The sequence below is a fragment of the Cebus imitator genome, unplaced genomic scaffold (genome assembly GCF_001604975.1).
Source record: "Cebus imitator isolate Cc_AM_T3 unplaced genomic scaffold, Cebus_imitator-1.0 Scaffold40, whole genome shotgun sequence".
In the NCBI taxonomy this organism is placed as follows: Eukaryota; Metazoa; Chordata; class Mammalia; order Primates; family Cebidae; genus Cebus; species Cebus imitator.
In genome coordinates, this window is record NW_016107355.1 from 9,352,059 (window position 1) to 9,369,934 (window position 17,876).

Consider the following 17,876-nt stretch of genomic DNA (forward strand, 5'->3'; position numbering starts at 1 on the left):
CTTTCCACTTCCCTTTTTGCAAAACAGGTTATGCATTTTGTACCTTTACTGAGAGGGTGTCTTTGTTTTCTACTGCCATAACACAATACCACAGATTGTACAATTTATAAAGAAAAGAGATTTATTTGGCTCACAGTCCTGGAGGCTGGGAAATCCAAGATTGAGGAGCTACATCTTGTCAGGACCTTCCTGCTGCCTCATACTGTAGAGAAGGGCAAGATAAAGAAACAAATTCATATTTTTAATCAGAATCCCATTTTGGGATCTCAAAATATCAGCAACAATCCATTCATGACGGCAGAGCCTTCACAATCTAACCATATTTTAAAGGCTCCATCTCTTAATACTGTTATCATAGTAATTATATTTCTATTACATAAAATTTTAAGGGTCACATCCAGACTATAGCAGAAGGTGATACAAAGATTTAAGAATGTAGTCATTTTCTAATAAGTATTTCTAGAATTTTTTTTATAAAAATCAAGACTTTGTAGTAAAAATTGTTTTGTCTCTATCCTAGAATGTAGAAGATCAGATAAACAGAAAAAAGAAAAAGCTTATTAGGTAAGAGCTCACTTCAATTTACATTGGAGAGTAAATTAGATAAGAAATTCCCAGTACCATCATTGCGTTGTCCTGTGAAGCAGCCAGCAGACCTGAAGTATCCAGGTATAGACAGAACTATAGCAACACTGTAGTAACAGTGGATGTAACGTAGGAGTATGTGTTTACATATAAGGGGCTTAGCATAAACTGACATACGACAAACATTCAATAAATTTTATAATAAACACAATATACATATACTATATTTACAACAAGCAATGTATTAAATGTTTTATATGTATGATCTCATTTAATTCTTGTAATATTCGTATAAGTCATACTTTATAAAAAAAGGTATTTTAAACCCAGAAAGAATAAATAGTTGTCCAAGAAGAATAAAGTACCCTTTTGGTTCCAAAATAACTACTAACATGGGTGACAGCAGAGTATAGTTGAAGATCATTGAATGAGGCAGACATATACAGCAGGCTCCAGAGAGAACCGTATTAAAGGCAGTTTCCTCAGCAGCAGGAAATGCTTTCCAGGAGATAAAGTTAGAAGTTACCATCATTGTCCACTATCTTTAATTTGGCTATATTCAAAATCTTCAGTTAATTACATAGTGTTATTTCATGTCATTACAAAATCTTTACTCAACAACTCTGAAATGATGTAGTGGTAAGATTCATGAATATGGCGAGCCCTAAATGACATGGCAATCAAAGCATAGTACCCCTTGGTGGGCAGACCAGAAAAGCAAAGCTTGGCAAGTAGAGAATGATGCTTTATTTGGGTTTATTTATCCAAGAAAGCTGTGTATTACACTACTAATTATGTTCAAGTCTCACAAATGCATATATTTTCCAGTTCATGTGAAATGTATTAACTCTCATTAATTATTTCAGTTTATATTTTAAAGTTGTTTAGTACAGAAAGAGAACAGCATGAATCCCTTATCTATGTGAACTTGTTTTGAAGAACCAATGATTCAAAGTCAGGGTAATAAAAAATATATCATATCCTAAATAAAATTTGTATTAACAATATTCTTGCTTTGGTTTAAATGTTTTTATCAGCAGTAAAATTTGACAGATTTAAACTCAATAAAGTTAACAATTTTATGGTGTAAAATCAGTTCTCAAATGAGCTTCAATAGACTAACAACAACTGACTTCTCATCAAAATCAGTTGAGGTGAGGTAGCATTCAGGGTGTTGGAATAAACGGAATGGCAAACCAAAATTCTACATCCAGGAACACTACCCTCTGAAAATGAAAAGTAAATGGATATGTTCTCAAATAAGCAAAAACATAGAATTCTTTACTAACAGAGAGACCCCCATGCTACACTAACAGAGATTTACTCCAGTAGAAATAAAAGGATACTAGAAACAGACTTAAAGACACATGAACAAATAAATGATATTCTCAAAGATAATAAAAAATTAGCAACAATAAGAATAACTGTATCGTAAGCATACTCCATAAAGATTGTTATCAATTTTTTCTTTACTTTGTAACTCTTTTCTGTCTAAACAAAAGACAACTGCATAAGGTAATATTATAAAACTGTGTTGATAGATTTATATAAACATATAATTTATATGACAGTACTAGGACAGAGAGGGGAACAAATGATGTTATATTTGAGTAAGGTATTTTATGCTATTGAAACTAAATAGGTATTCATCTAAATTAGATCACTTTAAGTTAGAATGTAAATTATAATCCCCAGGAAAACCACTAAAGGATAGCTCAAAAAAAATACAGTAGAAGAAAAACAAGAGGATTAAAATAATGTAAAAGAAATTATCAAATTAATACAAAAAGTGTTAAAAAAAAAAAAAGGAAAAAAAGACAAGACATATAGAAAACAAAAAGCAAAATGCAACTTTAATCCTACCTTATGAGTGATGATGTTAATCATAAATGAATAAAACACTGTAATCAAAAGGCAGACACTGGCAGAATGATTAAAATAAAACCCTAATTCAACTATACATTTTCAACAAAATACACATACTTAATTTACATAACACAAATATTTGCCATTATGCAGTTCTAGTGAAGGAAAGATAACAGGATATATATTTTTCTTCTGATACAATATTGAGAAATGAAGGACTCGGTAAGAGAATACAATTCAAAGAAACAAAACAAAAATTTACAAGGGGATAATTCACTAGACATGAGTTGCCGAATAGTAAATTCCTTCAGGGAGTTATTTTCAGTACAAATCTTTCCATTATTAAATATTAAAATTTTGAAAAGCCTTCAAGGTTACCATTAATTTTCATTAAAATCTTTCAAATTGATGAAATGTATTAAGCTATTAATCCAGGAACACTCATACTTTTTGATTCAAAACAAAATCCAAAGTAATAAAAATAAAAGGAGTTGTAATATTCAAGTATTAACAGATGCCAAATACTATGAATCAAAATCAAAATAAAAATGCAGGTAAATATAACAGGTATCCTGAGGTCCACTTGGCATTAAGATACAGCTAAAAAACAAAAAACCTAAGAAGATACCAGATATTGAGAGGCCTGTTAATTTCAAACCCAATTCAATTAAGTTGTCCACTGAAATTCTGCTTTCCAAACAAATCCTCTTTCTATTTCAAGGATCAAGAAAAGATACTATTTTGTACTGCCTCATAACCTATTGTTTAATCTCTATACATCCTACCTGGCTTCTGACATACTGAAATAATATCCACTGACTCCCAATAAATTCAAGTACTCTCTATCTCAAATCCTGAAATGTAGGCAGAAGTTCATACTGAACAGTGGGGGAAGCTTGGAAATAAACTTTCGAAGGTTCATGTGGTCAAGGCTGCAATTGCTAAAGAACAATTCTTTGGTAGCTATTTTTTGTGAGTAAATTATTTAAACTTGAAACCTTTACACATACTGATAAAACATTATATCAGAGACTAACATTCATTAGATTTTCACTTGTAATTCACATAATAAAAAGGAAACAAGTTAAATATTTTGATTTACTGAAGATAAATAGAATTCTAAAGTATTATTAATTTTAGATAAAGATTAATGAGTTTTCTACAACTATTCTACACTGTTCTCTGTATTCCTCCTAGAATTTTTTTTTACTGTGGTAAAAATACACAACATAAAATTTGCATTTTTTTACAATTTTTTAGTGTACCACTTAATAGCAGTAAGTACATTCAAAGTGTTGTGCCAACATTAGCTATCCATTTCTAAAATTTTTCATCATCTCAAACAGAAATTCGGTACCTGTTAAACAACAATTTCTCATTTCCCTCTCTCCAGCCTGTGGTAAGCTCTAGTTTACTTTTGTCTCTCATAAATTTGCCTAATTCGGAGGTTGCAGTGAGTCACGATTGTGCCATTGCACTCCAGCCTGTGTGACAGAGACTCTGTCTCAAAATAAATAATAATAATAATAATAATAAAATAAATGCGCCTAATTTAGGAACTTCATATAAATAAATCACACATTATATCTTTTGCATCTGGCTTATTTTAGTTACCATAATGTTTTCAAGGTTCATCCATGTTGTAACATGGCTCAGAATTTCATTCCCTTTTCTGATTGAATAACATTCCATTGTAAGTATGTACCATATTTTGTTTATCCTCTTGAATGACAGGTTGATCCTGCCACATTATCTCACCTTACACAAGAAAACTCATCATGATGGTACAACTATTTACCTGCCCATAGTAAGCTCATAGCCTTTCCTTTTCTTACCCTACTTTTAAAAATTGGACTAATATGGTTTGGCTCTGTGTCCCCACCCAAATCTCATCTTATAGCTCCCATAATTCCCATGTGTTGTGGGAGTGACCCAGAGGGGTATGATTGAATCTTGGCGGCTAGCAGGGGTGGGGGGATATTTTCCATGCTGTTCTCATGATGGTGAACGGGTCTCATGAGATCTGATGGTTTTTAAAATGGGAGTTTCCCCGCACCAGTGCTCTCTTTCTGCCTGCCACCATCCATGTAAGGTATGACTTGCTCTGCTTGCTCTCCACCATGATTGTGAGGCCTCCCCAGTCACATGGAACTATGAATCCATTAAACTCCTTTTCTAAATTGCTCAGTCTCAAGTATGTCTTTATCAGCAACGTGAAAACGGACTAATACAGGAACCCTGAAGGAAGTAAAATCACTGTGTACGCCTTAGCACAGGCCAGATGACAACTGCCTTCGCGGTTGGGTCACTTTTAAGATAATTTTATAAAAAGAAAATAGGCTTATATCCCGTTCTTCACCCTTATTTCTTCTTTCCTACTGTTCACAGTGGGTGAGCTTACTTCCTGCTTCTAATTGTCTCAGAAATCACCTCCACCAAAGTTGCTCAGCAGATTCAAGTTAAGTCTTGGGTCTTTTTTAAAAACTTTGTCTCAGGAAGTGTCAGTCTTTTATTTAATTTCCTTTCCATTGTTTAAAGGGATTTAGATAACTTCTGACCTTTAATGAAATTGAAAAATGAAGTTCACTATAGGCTAATTACATTTGCATTATCTCCAACAGCTGATCAAAAGAAAATGGAGTTCTATATATGCTTCACTACAAATTAATAAAATATAATTTTAATATAAATAGTGGAAGTCATCTTTTTCTATTTCACAATATAAATGAAGGTTAAGAAATTTTCTTTTAAATGTATGCCTTCTACCAAAAATACCCCTTTTCTAATTCATTTTCAGATGCAGGATTTCTAAACTACAACAACTATAACCATGAATATCTAACATTTTAAAATGTGCCTTTGCTACTCTTGACAATGTGCCCATGCACTTCAACCCAGTGCAAAGGTAGGTTTATTCAGGGAATTGGAAAACATGTCTTGGTGTAGCCTAAAATCTGTCATAGGAATTACTACCTCCTTGGGCATTGCCCAGGTTATCCTTTAAACTTATTTTAAGAACTCTGTTTTTTTTTTTTTCCACACTTCATAATTTTCAGTAACATTTCAAATTAATTAAGTAGAGCTCTATAAAAACAAACAGGTTCTAAAGAGATTTTTCTAAATCCATGATGTTTTAGTTATGAGATTTATTCATCTACACAATTGTCATACAACTTAATCCATTAATTACATTTACAAGCTTCTTCTATTGATTCTATTTTCATTTATATAGAATTGACAGAAACCCCTAGTAGAAGAAGAATGTGGGAAAATACCTCATGTTTTTGGCAAAAGCACTGGTATGTGAATTTAAACTGAGATAATTTTGAGATAATATTAAGAATATAAAATTCTATGTAGCAATTCTGTCAGAAGATATGGACTATAGAATTCATGTGATCAATATAAATTATTCTTTATTCCTTCATCATGTGGACTTTAATGTTCTAAAGGAAATAAAATGACAGATTAAAATACAAGAAACACTAATTTTTCTTTGTATTTAACATTTTTTCTTGTACACAGGCTAAAAGAAATGAAGCCTGAATAAATAATACCTGGCAAAATTGGCTCTGGATTCTATTTAATTTTTTCAAGGAAAAATAGGTGTTTTACATTGCTATTATTACACCACTTACTTTCCAATTAACTGCATTTTCTTAAAAATATAGTCAATAATTTTTAAAGATGCGTCTTCAGATGAAAATCATTAATACCTGTTTGTTGTTACCTAGATGCTTACTTGATTTTGTACAAGTTATATAAGCCAGACCTTATTTGACACACATAATGTCACTAAAGGGTATGGCTTGTAATATTTTGTTCACACATTAATGAAAACAACATAAGTAGAAATAAAATAGTGCCAGGAAGCCATTGTTCTTCTTACACTGTGATGTTTTGTAATAAGTTTTTTACTATTAGAAGTGAGACAACTTGATTAAATCACATTATGAATCTAGTTCTATTGTTATTGCAGCTTTCTCTGCCTTTTGGTTTACCTTAACAGAAGAAAGATAAAGATTTCAGGAAGATAATGGGTTCCTAAATATTGTTTAGCACAGGGACTGCCTAAGAAGTTACTATTCTCCTAAGAAAGAACTTGGAAACACAATTTTCTTCATCCATTTCTCCCCCACACTTAGCCAAACCTTTCTTGCCTTTCCCATTTAAAAGCTACTTCAATTCCCATTAACTTTTTCTTTCTTAAATTTGTACCAGCAATTCTTATGTGTGATATACTAGGTACTTGGGTCTGGGGGAAAGAAAAAGAAAAAAGAAAAATCACCATTTCCTGGGATCCTTCATGAGTAATTTTAAATAGTCAATCTCTCAACTATAGTTAACCATATATTTTCTTTACTATGTCACAATCATCTTCACATTCTATGAAATGTTCTTTTAATATAGGTATTAAATAAGACAGTCATCTGTAATGGCTATAACCTTTGGTTTTTCACTTAAATTATGAAAACATGATTATGCATCCATTACCTCGACATGCAGTGTGGGGCTGGGCCGCTAGAAAACCTGGATTAATACTATATGACATGGGGCAAAACAGTTGTGCTCTCGGAAACAAACTGTCTCCTCTGTAGAACTGAAGACTTTATTGTGCATCAAATGAAATGTTGTATCACACTTCTCTTTGTAATTTATGAAATGAGAAGACATTCAATTTTTTGCAAAGTTTGGAATATTCTAATTTCCTTTACTGAGTGAAAGGAATTTAAAAAGCCTGAGTAGTCTTAACTTTAAAATATTACCTTTTTACATCAATGGAAATATGAAAAGGAAAGTAGATAAGTCAATGACAACAGTGAACATTGAAAACCCTAAACATGGATGAATTACTAAGACCAGTAAAAGTGAATGCGACAGTTGAAAATGGTTTTTAAACAATAATCTATATTTTCTGATGTTTTCTTATCATGTTATGCTGAATCTGTATAAATTAAAAATTTACTAACCATTTTTACTTGCCCAGATGTTTTCTTTTTCCATTTTGTTGGTCTTCGCTGAGCTAAAATCATCTAGATAAGAAAAAACACAAAATTGAGTGGATATGGCACACGAAAAAGTACTCATGATAGTTACATCCAGAAGTGCACCTTTAATTAGATCCAGAAATACACACATTTGAAGTAATAGTTTGTTAAAATCTAAAGAACAAATAGTAATACTGAAATGTTAGGGTGTTTTTTGTTTGTTTGTTTTGTTTTGTTTTTTCAACACAGTAAAATAAGATCCAGTATTTGAAACATAGTTTTGGCATTTTTAAAATGAATTTGGGGAAGTAATTTTATTAGAGCATTAGGCTATAATGTGTGATATGCATGTAATAATATGTACTTTTAATATTTGTTGTGAGGATTTTTTTAAACATTATTAAAGTAAGCATGGTGGATAATTTTTGGTTTGGTTATGCTTTTGCTCCTTAGCATTCAAATTCTCTTTTTAATGACTGAGATTTGAAAAAGAACAGCCTTTTGGCCAGATGCGGTGGCCCATGCCTGTGATCTTAGCACGTGGGAGGCCAAGGCAGTGGAACATCTGAGGTCAGGAATTTGAGACCCGCCTAGCCAACGTGGCGAAACAATAACTTAAGCCTGACTGTATTTGAGAACAGAGTGGGTAAGGAAGTCCGTTGTCAATTGCTGAATGTTTGAAATTGCATTGTCCTGAGTGCTTAATGGCAACATTTTCCCTACTAAATAAATGCTGTACACACACAGACACAGACACACACACGTATATATATACAAAAATACATATATATTTATTTAAAACAGGAAAAATATTATTTTTGTCTTTTATGCTAAAAGATGTTTAAATCTTGAACTGAATTCACATATCACTTCCCATTCATTCATTTTTTAAGCTAAGGATACAAACCTAATTAAGTTTTCCTTAGTCAGTCATTTGAAAGCTGTCATGGTCCAATCACTTCTGAAGGAAATACTTTAGCAATTACTTTAGTCAATGTGCATGGCAATGGTCAGGGACTTCATTTTATTCAAAATTAGCAGCAGTGAATAGCGTATTGCAAATGACAAGCATTTAGGAAATGTTAGCTGAATTATTCAAAATTAAGTACAAAGTTTCTAGTGAATATATACATATATATTCAGCAGATATAAATATATATATTCAGTAGATATGAAAGTATGTATATATAGCATCCAACTAAACAGTGCTTGGCTTATTGTAACTATTATATGACAAGATTTCTTTCATTTTCCTATAGCATATTATATAAATTATTCTTTATAAATCTCTAAAGGACCAATTGACTTTGATATAAATTGTAACTGTTTTATCCACAACCCACTTACAAACTCCATTTTCTATGGACCTTCTGATAGTGTTTGCCCTATTTGAATAATAAAATCATCCAGAAGGAACTCATCACTGTAGACAGCATCAGGCATCTGCAGAGTTCATTAGAGACTGCTCCACAAAAAAAACTTCCTTTGCCTCCATATGTTCTTTTTACAACTGTAATAAGAGCTATTATCTACGAGGTGATGACTATTTTCCAGGTTATCCATAAAACTTAAAAATGCATATGTTATCTTAAGGAGTACTGAAACTAAAAGAATAAAATAAAATCTTAAATTGTCTAAAGTCAAATTATTTGTAGATGGGAGCAAAGCCTGGTTTTCTTGCCCTGATGGCATCTTCCCTTATCCTAAAATAGTTGCTTTTTATTTATTTATTTATTTTTTAATGAGTGTTTCTTTAACCTTTATGGTATCTTTGGCTATGATATGTTGTCTTCATTACATTTGCTGCTTTGTGCCCACCCTTCTCTTTTTCTGACCCAGTAGTTGTTTCCCTCCTGGCCTTGTCCACGTGAATTGTGGTCAGATGCCATAATCCGCCCTCTCTCCTTTGGCCTACGGACCTGGCCTGTAGAGGGTCCCAGGGCCTCGGTGGGGACAGCCTGGTCTTCACAGGGCCCATTTTACCTCTCCTAGACCCTAGGATCATTGTTAACAACCATGACGTGAGCCATAAATGAGGGGAACACTGATTCTTTGAGAATATGCACAATAGCTTTTAGTAAATTGGCAAACTTCTGCCCAAAATGGCATTTGATTCTCCTCTAAGCAAGTGAAATCCACTGCTGTCTTAACATGTAACTAACTAGGTGAAACTTATTTTGTTAGCAGTTCTTGTTGACGTTTAATAGATCTTTTGACATCTATTTTGCTTTAGAGACCAAATGATTTTGAACTTTTCATCTGAGATTGCTAATTGAACCTAGAGAAAGCTGAATGATCATACCATAAATCAGCCACATTGGCTATGGTTTTCAGGGATAAGAAAATAAAATAGTTTATATTTTTGGGATTCATATAAAGGAATTCACTGCATGTAAAATAACAACTTTTGTATGCTAATGTTCCCAAAAAGGAAAGCTTTGGACTAAAAGAATCAATAAATAAAATAATGTGTTTTAAATTATAAAGCAATACAAACACACTGTTTAACAATAGAAATTACAGACGAATAAAAAGAAGAAAATGAAATTTGTTAGCAACTTCATAAATAACTAGATAACCACTCACTTGTTGGCAAATGTTATTTTTTTTTTAGAGGAAGTCCCACTCTGTTGCCCAGGCTGGAGTGCAGTGGTGCAATCTCAGCTCACTGCAACCTCCGTCTCCCAGGTTCAAGAGATTCTCCTGCCTCAGCCTCCCAAGTAGCTGGGACTACAGGCACGCCACCAAGACTGGCTAATTTTTGTATTTTTAGTAGAGACGGGGTTTCATCATGTTAGCCAGGATGTTCTCAATCTCCTGACCTTGTGATCCACCCGCCTTGGCCTCCCAAAGCGCTGGGATTATAGTCATGAGCCACTTCACACTGCCAATTTTTTTTTTTTTTTTTTTTGGCAGAGTCTCACATTGTTGCCCATACTAGAGTGCAGTGGTGCAATCACGGCTCACTGCAACCTCAATCTCCCAGGCTCAAGCAATCCCCCCACCTCAGGCTCCAGAGTAGCTGGAACTATAGGAGTGCACCATGATGCCTGAACTAATTTTTTTAAATTTATTTTTTGTAGAAATGGGCCTGTGTTGCCCAAATTGGTCTCAAACTCCTGGACTCAAGCAATCCTCCTGCCTCGGCCTTCCAAAATGCTGGAATTACAGGCATTAGTCACTGTGCCGGCTGTAAATATTTTTCTGTACACGTGTTTTTAACGTGAACACACTTATGAGGGTCACCTCCTACACATGTCCAACAAGTATTCCATAATTTTGCACCAATACCACATTATCATAAACAATGTAGAATTTTAAAAAATATACCCTGATATTTGATAGAACAAATCCTCTGTTTAAACTACTTCAAAAGTCAATTGACATTTTGGGATCTTTATCTTCTCCTATGAGTCTTACACGAGTTTGTCAACTTCAGTGAAAAAAAAAGCACAGGGCAATTTTTATTGAAATTTCATTGAATGCATAGATTGATTTGGAAAGAAGTTTTAAAAGTCTTCCCATCTGTGGATCTGATATATTTGTTTAATCATTTATATTTTATATTAAGTCCTTCCATTTTTTTCAAATTATAAACTATGCTGCAACTAATTATTGCTAAATTTCCATATATGTTCTTAATATTTCTTTAAACTAGAATGCAATTATTGGGTTTGAGGAAAAAACATTTACTACTATGTTAATTCATAATTAAACTAAGTATAGTGAAAGCATAATATTTTTAAGTAATTTATCATTTTTCATATTATATTAATATCTGGATTGTGCAGAATTAGCAGTACTAGGCAGCTGAATTCAATGCTGTGTTTTATTTGTTTATTTATTTACGTATTTATTTTGCCGTGTTTCCTTCTGAGAGAAAGGGCCTGCTATTTTCTGGTGTTCAGCTATCCAAATGCCTTGTCTGATGCCTGCGTGTGTGATAGTAGAATAACCAAAGTTCATGTAGATTTACAGTTTATGCACAGCTCCGGAAGCTAAAATGCATTTAGGTAATATGCGACAGAAGGGTTTCTAGTATCCAAAGGATACGAATAAAATTGGCACAGAAATATAGGTTTGTCTTCTTCAGTAGAAGAACTAGGGTTAATTTTTTTCATTTTTGTGATAGCTTGGGGGGCAGGTATCTGTCACAATAAGAAAAAAGAAAGGGAATCAATTTTTTTGTCAAAGAAGTTAGAAAAACTACAAGAAAGAATGATTTCATAAGTAGGGAAAAATCAAGTAAATGGGAAGAAGTACAACTAACAGGAAAATGATTATGCTTCACATTTAGCTAAGAGGGAAGTTCATTAAACCATGAAATAGTAATCCATGTCCAAGCTCTTCCCTAAAACATGCAACATAAGCATTTGAAAAAACTGTGAAATTATTTCTTCATTTTTCTTCCTTTTGTTTTTCATAAATGCATAGTTAATTGTTGCCATAGGATATAGCTTAGAATAAATCATTTCTTCCACAAAAATGTATAACAATGTCTCAAAATTAATAAACTCTGGATTGTTATAAAAATAAAGAAAATAGAGCAAATTATCTGGATTTGAAAGAACATCTTACCTAAAACTGGAATTTAATGATGCAAGGAAATCACTAAGGAAATGAAAAAGCACACTTTAATTTTAGTCTGTCAGTTTCCTGATGTGGCAGTATCATAGCCAATGAGGTTTAGCCAAGGTGCGATTATTGCTAATTGAAATCTTTTCCCAATACCCAGCCATGACGACTTGAAATATAGTAGGCGTTGGCAATTTTTGGCAGTCTCTACAGAGGCTGAATCATAAAAAGAAAACAAAAGAAAAGAAAAATAATGCTGCTGAAAAAATTGTGTATTTCCATAATTAGTTTATCTCATGGATGGTTTCTGTTACTGTCAGTGTTACAGTTCTAATAGAACACATGGATGAAATTCTAATAAAAGAATCTCCTCTCCACTGAACTACCTGATAGAACTTTCAGCAGTAATAGCAATGTTCTTCTACACTGCATAATACGGTAGCCACCTGCCACGTAGGACAATTGAGCACCTCAAAATGTGGCTAATGTGACTGAGGAACTGCATTTTAAGTTTATTTCATTTAATTTTAATTTTAATTTTAGTCACATGTGCTCGGTGTGTACACTATTGGGAAGTGGAGCTCAGGAGAATAATTTCGAAAGGAAAAACGTCAAGTGAAAACACTATGAATTATAGATGAATTATTTAGAGACTGAGTTAGCTGTTCTCTGAAAAACTTCACAGGGGATGGACCACATCAGCTTTAAAATTGAGATCTGGAGCTTTCACTCATTTTGTGACATTTAATATGTTGAAAAGTCTCCAAAATGCTGTGAGGAAAACAACTAGCAATTAGTACAGCTAACCTACTTTTAAAAATTCAAAATGTTAAAAGATGTTTTCAAAGTATTGATTTTTCTAAAGTATTTTCCAAAGATATTTTAATATGAACTTTACAAATAATTCAGGAACACGTTATTAGAAATTATGTAATACATCCTGTCTTTCTATTTTCATAATTAAAACAAAATACATTCTTATACCACACTACTGTAAATTAAAAACTAGGTAAAAGCTAGCTAAGGAAACTGGATATTAGCTAACTGGAAGGTTAATATCATCCCATCACTAAATAGCTGTTGATAGGCAGTGATAGTATTTTTATTTTAATTCATCGCCTGATGGAAAATTAAGGATAGTGAGATTTTGATCAATCATTTTAAATGAAAAGGACTGTATAGAAAGGTAGATTTATTTCTTGTATTTCATAATAAAAACATTTTTTCTAATACAGGAATTGGAAGCTTAGGGCTTATAGTCTGAGATATAGTTATATGCAGTCTTATATACAGTAGGGGAACCATGACTGATACTTATAATGAATCACTTATAATACTTAAAATAATAGTATATCGTATTTAACATATATAATATACATAATATAATAAATACTTGGTATATAGTGACTTATGATACATCACTATTTATAGTGATTTATTATAAGAATTGGTTGATGTGATTCAATAGCAACAAAAGTTCTTAATTAGCTAGAAATAACTCTAACACATTATATTATATATATATAGTGATTTATTATTATTATCTTTAATATATATTTTATTGCATTTTAGGTTTTGGGTACATGTGAAGAACATGCAGGATTGTTGCATAGGTACATACTTGGCAATGTGGTTTGCTGCCTGCATCCCCATCACCTATATCTGGCATTTCTCCCAATGTTGTGGCTCCCCAACTCCCTACCCCTGCTGTCCCTCCCCTAATTCCCCCCCACAGACCCCAGTGTGTGATGCTCCCCTCCCTGTGTCCATGTGTTCCCACTGTTCAACATAGTGATTTATTATAAGAATTGTTGGATTTGATTATGGAGGAGATACATATATATACGTATATCCTATTCTGTTAGATATATCTACCTATCTAGATAGAGATAGATAGATAGACAGATAGACAGATAGATCATATACACATATATATATATATATATATATATATATATATATATATATATATATATATATATATATATATATATATATATGTCTCTCCTATTCTGTTTCTCTGGGTAACACTGACTAATGCAGAGTGTGACTAGAAGTTACATCTGTCACTTCCTCCTTAGGCATTGATACACTGGTTGTGCCTCTCACAGGCTGTCTTTGCTTGGACACAGATTAAGCTATGAAGCTATGACAATATTTACAATGCCTTCAGTAGGCATTCTTAAACTGGGGCTTATGAGAACCCCAAATTCTGTGAATAGAATTTTGGATCTGCGAGTGGAAACTTGTAGCTTTATTACTATGAGTTTTTAACTGCAATTCAGCATTTCCTTCAATAATGAAGGTAAACTAAAAACTACGTAAAGAGAAGTATTTGAAACTGTACAGTATTGAAACTGCTTTGCAATTATAACTACATGTCCTTTTAATGACACACATTTTATTTTACGCACTTCAAAGCATTATTTTGAGACAGAGCCATAGCTTCACTAGATGGCCAGAGGGATTCATGAAATGGCTGAGGACCTCAGGTATAGGGTATTGTGGAACAGCAGGATGGGACAACCCGAGTTTCTGAAAACCTGGATGGAGCAGAGCTTCCTCATCAACCTTTCATGTTGGCAGTGCTAGGTTTTAGAGATAGCTTGTTGTTTGATTTTTTTCTTAAGCAATTTTATTTCATTCAAAATACATATATTACAAAGACCCACAACAGACGTTGCATTTAATGATGAAAAGTTAGTGATATCACTATCAATGGCAGCAAATAAGACAAATTAATGTCACAAAGATATCCTAATAAATGCAATAAGAAATGAATATAAAATGATAAAAATGGAACAAATAGCAAAACGATATTTACAATTCTTACAATTATCTATACAAAAACAAAAACTCTTTCTAGATAGAAAGTGTTAAAATTAGTGATTATGATGTGAGCCTACAGACTCCATCTTAGATGAGAGCCTAACAAACCCCATCTTAGCCTCTCCCCACCCCCCGCCATTTCTCCTTCGGGTGCACAGCTGGGTCACGCTGTCTCCCACACCTTGTAACCTTTGTAATCACATCCTGCTTGGCAAAGTGCCCCGGCTGTTGTGAATACCCCCCTTGGTAACCAACAATTATGGGACCGCTCCTGCCTCCTGGTTACCAGCTTTCCTCTTCTAACCTGCTTGTTCTGCTTCTGTAAAATTCTGCTTCAGCTAGGCTCCCCCTCCCCTTTCCCCTAGACTGGGTATCAAAAGAAATCACATTGCCCTAGTGGGGGCCGAGAGATTTTTGCTCATGAGCTGCCTCTCGGTCACTGGCAATAAAGGACTCTCAATTGAAACTCAGAGTGTGGCGCTTTCCTTCTAACTCACTAGGGTAGAGGGTATAACAATTCTAATGAGTCTTACACAACAGAAATAAGAGAAAATGGAATTTTTGTTTTTTAATTTTTTTTTTTACTTTAAGATGGAGTCTTGCTCTTTTGCCCAGGCTGGAGTGCAGTGGTGCAATCTTGGCTCACTGCAGCCGCCACATCCTGGGTTCAAGTGATTCTCCTGCCTCAGCCTCATGAGTAGCTGGTACTACAGGTCCAGCTAATTCGTGTATTTTTAGTAGAGACAGGGTTTCACCATATTGGTCAGGCTTGTCTTGAACTCCTGACCTTATGATCCCCTGCCTCAGTGTCCCAAAGTGCTGATATTACAGGTGTGAGCCATTGCCTTTTAAACTTTAAAAATTAAAAAAAAAAAAATTTAAACTATATATATGAGTTTTTTGTTATTTTGTGTTTTTGTGTTTTTTTTGACAGGGTCTTGCTCTGCTGCCCCGGCTAAAGTGCAGTGGTGCAATCTTAGCTCACTGCAACCTCCAATTCTCAGGTTCAAACAATTCTCATGCCTCAGCCTTTTGAGTAACTGGCATTATAGGTGTGTGCTGCCACACCGAGCTAATTTTTTCATATTTTTAGGTCAAGATGAGGGTTCACTATGTTGGCCAGGCTGGTCTCCAATTCCTGATCTCAAATCATCCACCTGCCTCAGCCTCCTAAAGTGCTGGATTACAGGTGTAAGCCACGGCTCCCAGACTGTGATTTATTTTTTATTTTTTTGAGACAGAATCTCGCCCTGTTACTCAGGCTAGAGTGCAGTGGCACCATCACTGGTCACTGCAGCCTTGAACTCCCGGTCTCAGGTGACCCTCCCATGTCAGCCTCCTGAGTAGATGTGAATATAGGCATGTGCCATCACGCTTGGCTAATTTTTTTAAAAATTGCTTTGTAAAAACGAGGTCTCACTATGTTGCCCAGGCTTGTTTTGAACTCCTGGGCTAAGCAGTCCTCCCACCTCTGCCTCCCAAAGCATTAGGATTACAGATGTGAGCCACTGTGCTCAGCCCCAAGATATTTTCAGTAGCAACAAAAGTTCAAAATTAGCTAGAAATAAATCTAACAACAAAAATGTAAGATTTATTAAAAGTAGGAACCCTTATCGAAAGACTTTAATATATTCCAAAATAAATATTGAGATGTATCATGTTCCTATTTTTGAAATTATATCCATCCTGTCCAATTTAGCCAGGAAACTCAATTTTAATTTAAATTGCATAATACTTCCGTAGTACTTTACAAAATGATTCTAGATTTTATTTTTTAAAAGGAAAATGTATGGGGAGGGTAGACCCCCTTCCAATATCAAGATTTTGTATAAAGTGTCACACATACACACCTGCAGTGAAAACGACAATGTGACTGGAAAATAGAACAATGGAGTAGAATAGAGGAAACAGAAACAAAAATCTCTATTCATAGAGCTTTGAGGGAAAGCACTAAGGAAGAAACAGGTGAACTCGTAAATAAATCTGATTGAACTACAGTTACTCATATGGAGAGCTAAATTAACTTGATCCCCACCTCATATTAAGCATAAACTTAAATTCCAGAGAGATTAAAAAATGAATTTTAAAATGAAAAACTTTTGGAATAAAAGATGGGAGATTTGTTTTATGAACTTAGATGAATGGAAGGATTTCTTAAATAAGACTCAGAAATACAAACAGTAAGAATGTTCTTAATGAATTTTTTTTCTATTTTTCCTTTTTATGTTTTTTTGTTTAATGAATATTTTTAATGAATCTTATTAAATAAAAATGAAAATTCAATCTCTCCAAATAACATCTATAAAGTAAAAACTGAGCCAGCAATTTAAACAAAGACATTTGTAAAGCATAAAACTTAAAATTGATTTGTATCTTTAGTAAATAAATAAATCTTATTAACCAATGAGAATTAGAAACCTGAAAATAATTGTTGAAGAATCCACAGAAGAAATTTGAATGCCGAAAAATCATAAAAAATACGTTTTCTTTTACTAGTCCTCAGGAAAATGTTCATTAAAACAATAAGAATGTTGCCACACTAATCAAAATGGCAACATTAAGAAGTATGACAATAAAATGTGTCCATGGGGATAAGAAACAAAAGGAACTCTTGAATAAAAGGAGTAAACAAAAATTACATTAAGACGGGTGATGAAGTTAAAATATTCTAAGATACATAAATTGTCAAAGTGGTGTTAAGATACTATTTCTGGTTTTGGACCTGGGTAAAGGAAATATTTATGATGGAAGTCCTAATGATCCACGAAAAGAGCAGAAAGAGATCATACAAATCCCAATCTAGCAAAGGGAACGAAAACAGAATTTAAAAAATCCAATTATCCTCCTCAAAAGAGAGAATAAAAAAAGCATATAAAAATAAGGACAAAGAGATGTAGAAACACAGATAACTATAAAAGGATATGTGCCATGGCTGCTCTGGAATCAGACTGTCTCTACCATTTACTAGCTGTGTGTTCTGACACAGATTACTTAACATCTCTGGGCTTTAAATTCCTTTTTTGTTGCTTTTGT

At 33.4% G+C, this 17,876-nt stretch overlaps 1 non-coding gene across 1 annotated transcript; it reads left to right on the plus strand.

Annotated features, from left to right (window-relative positions):
* The first annotated feature begins 12,089 nt into the window (after positions 1-12,089).
* Positions 12,090-12,230, plus strand: LOC119470785. Its single transcript, XR_005199751.1, has one exon. It is a non-coding gene; the product is annotated as a U4 spliceosomal RNA (small nuclear RNA).
* Positions 12,231-17,876: the final 5,646 nt, after the last annotated feature.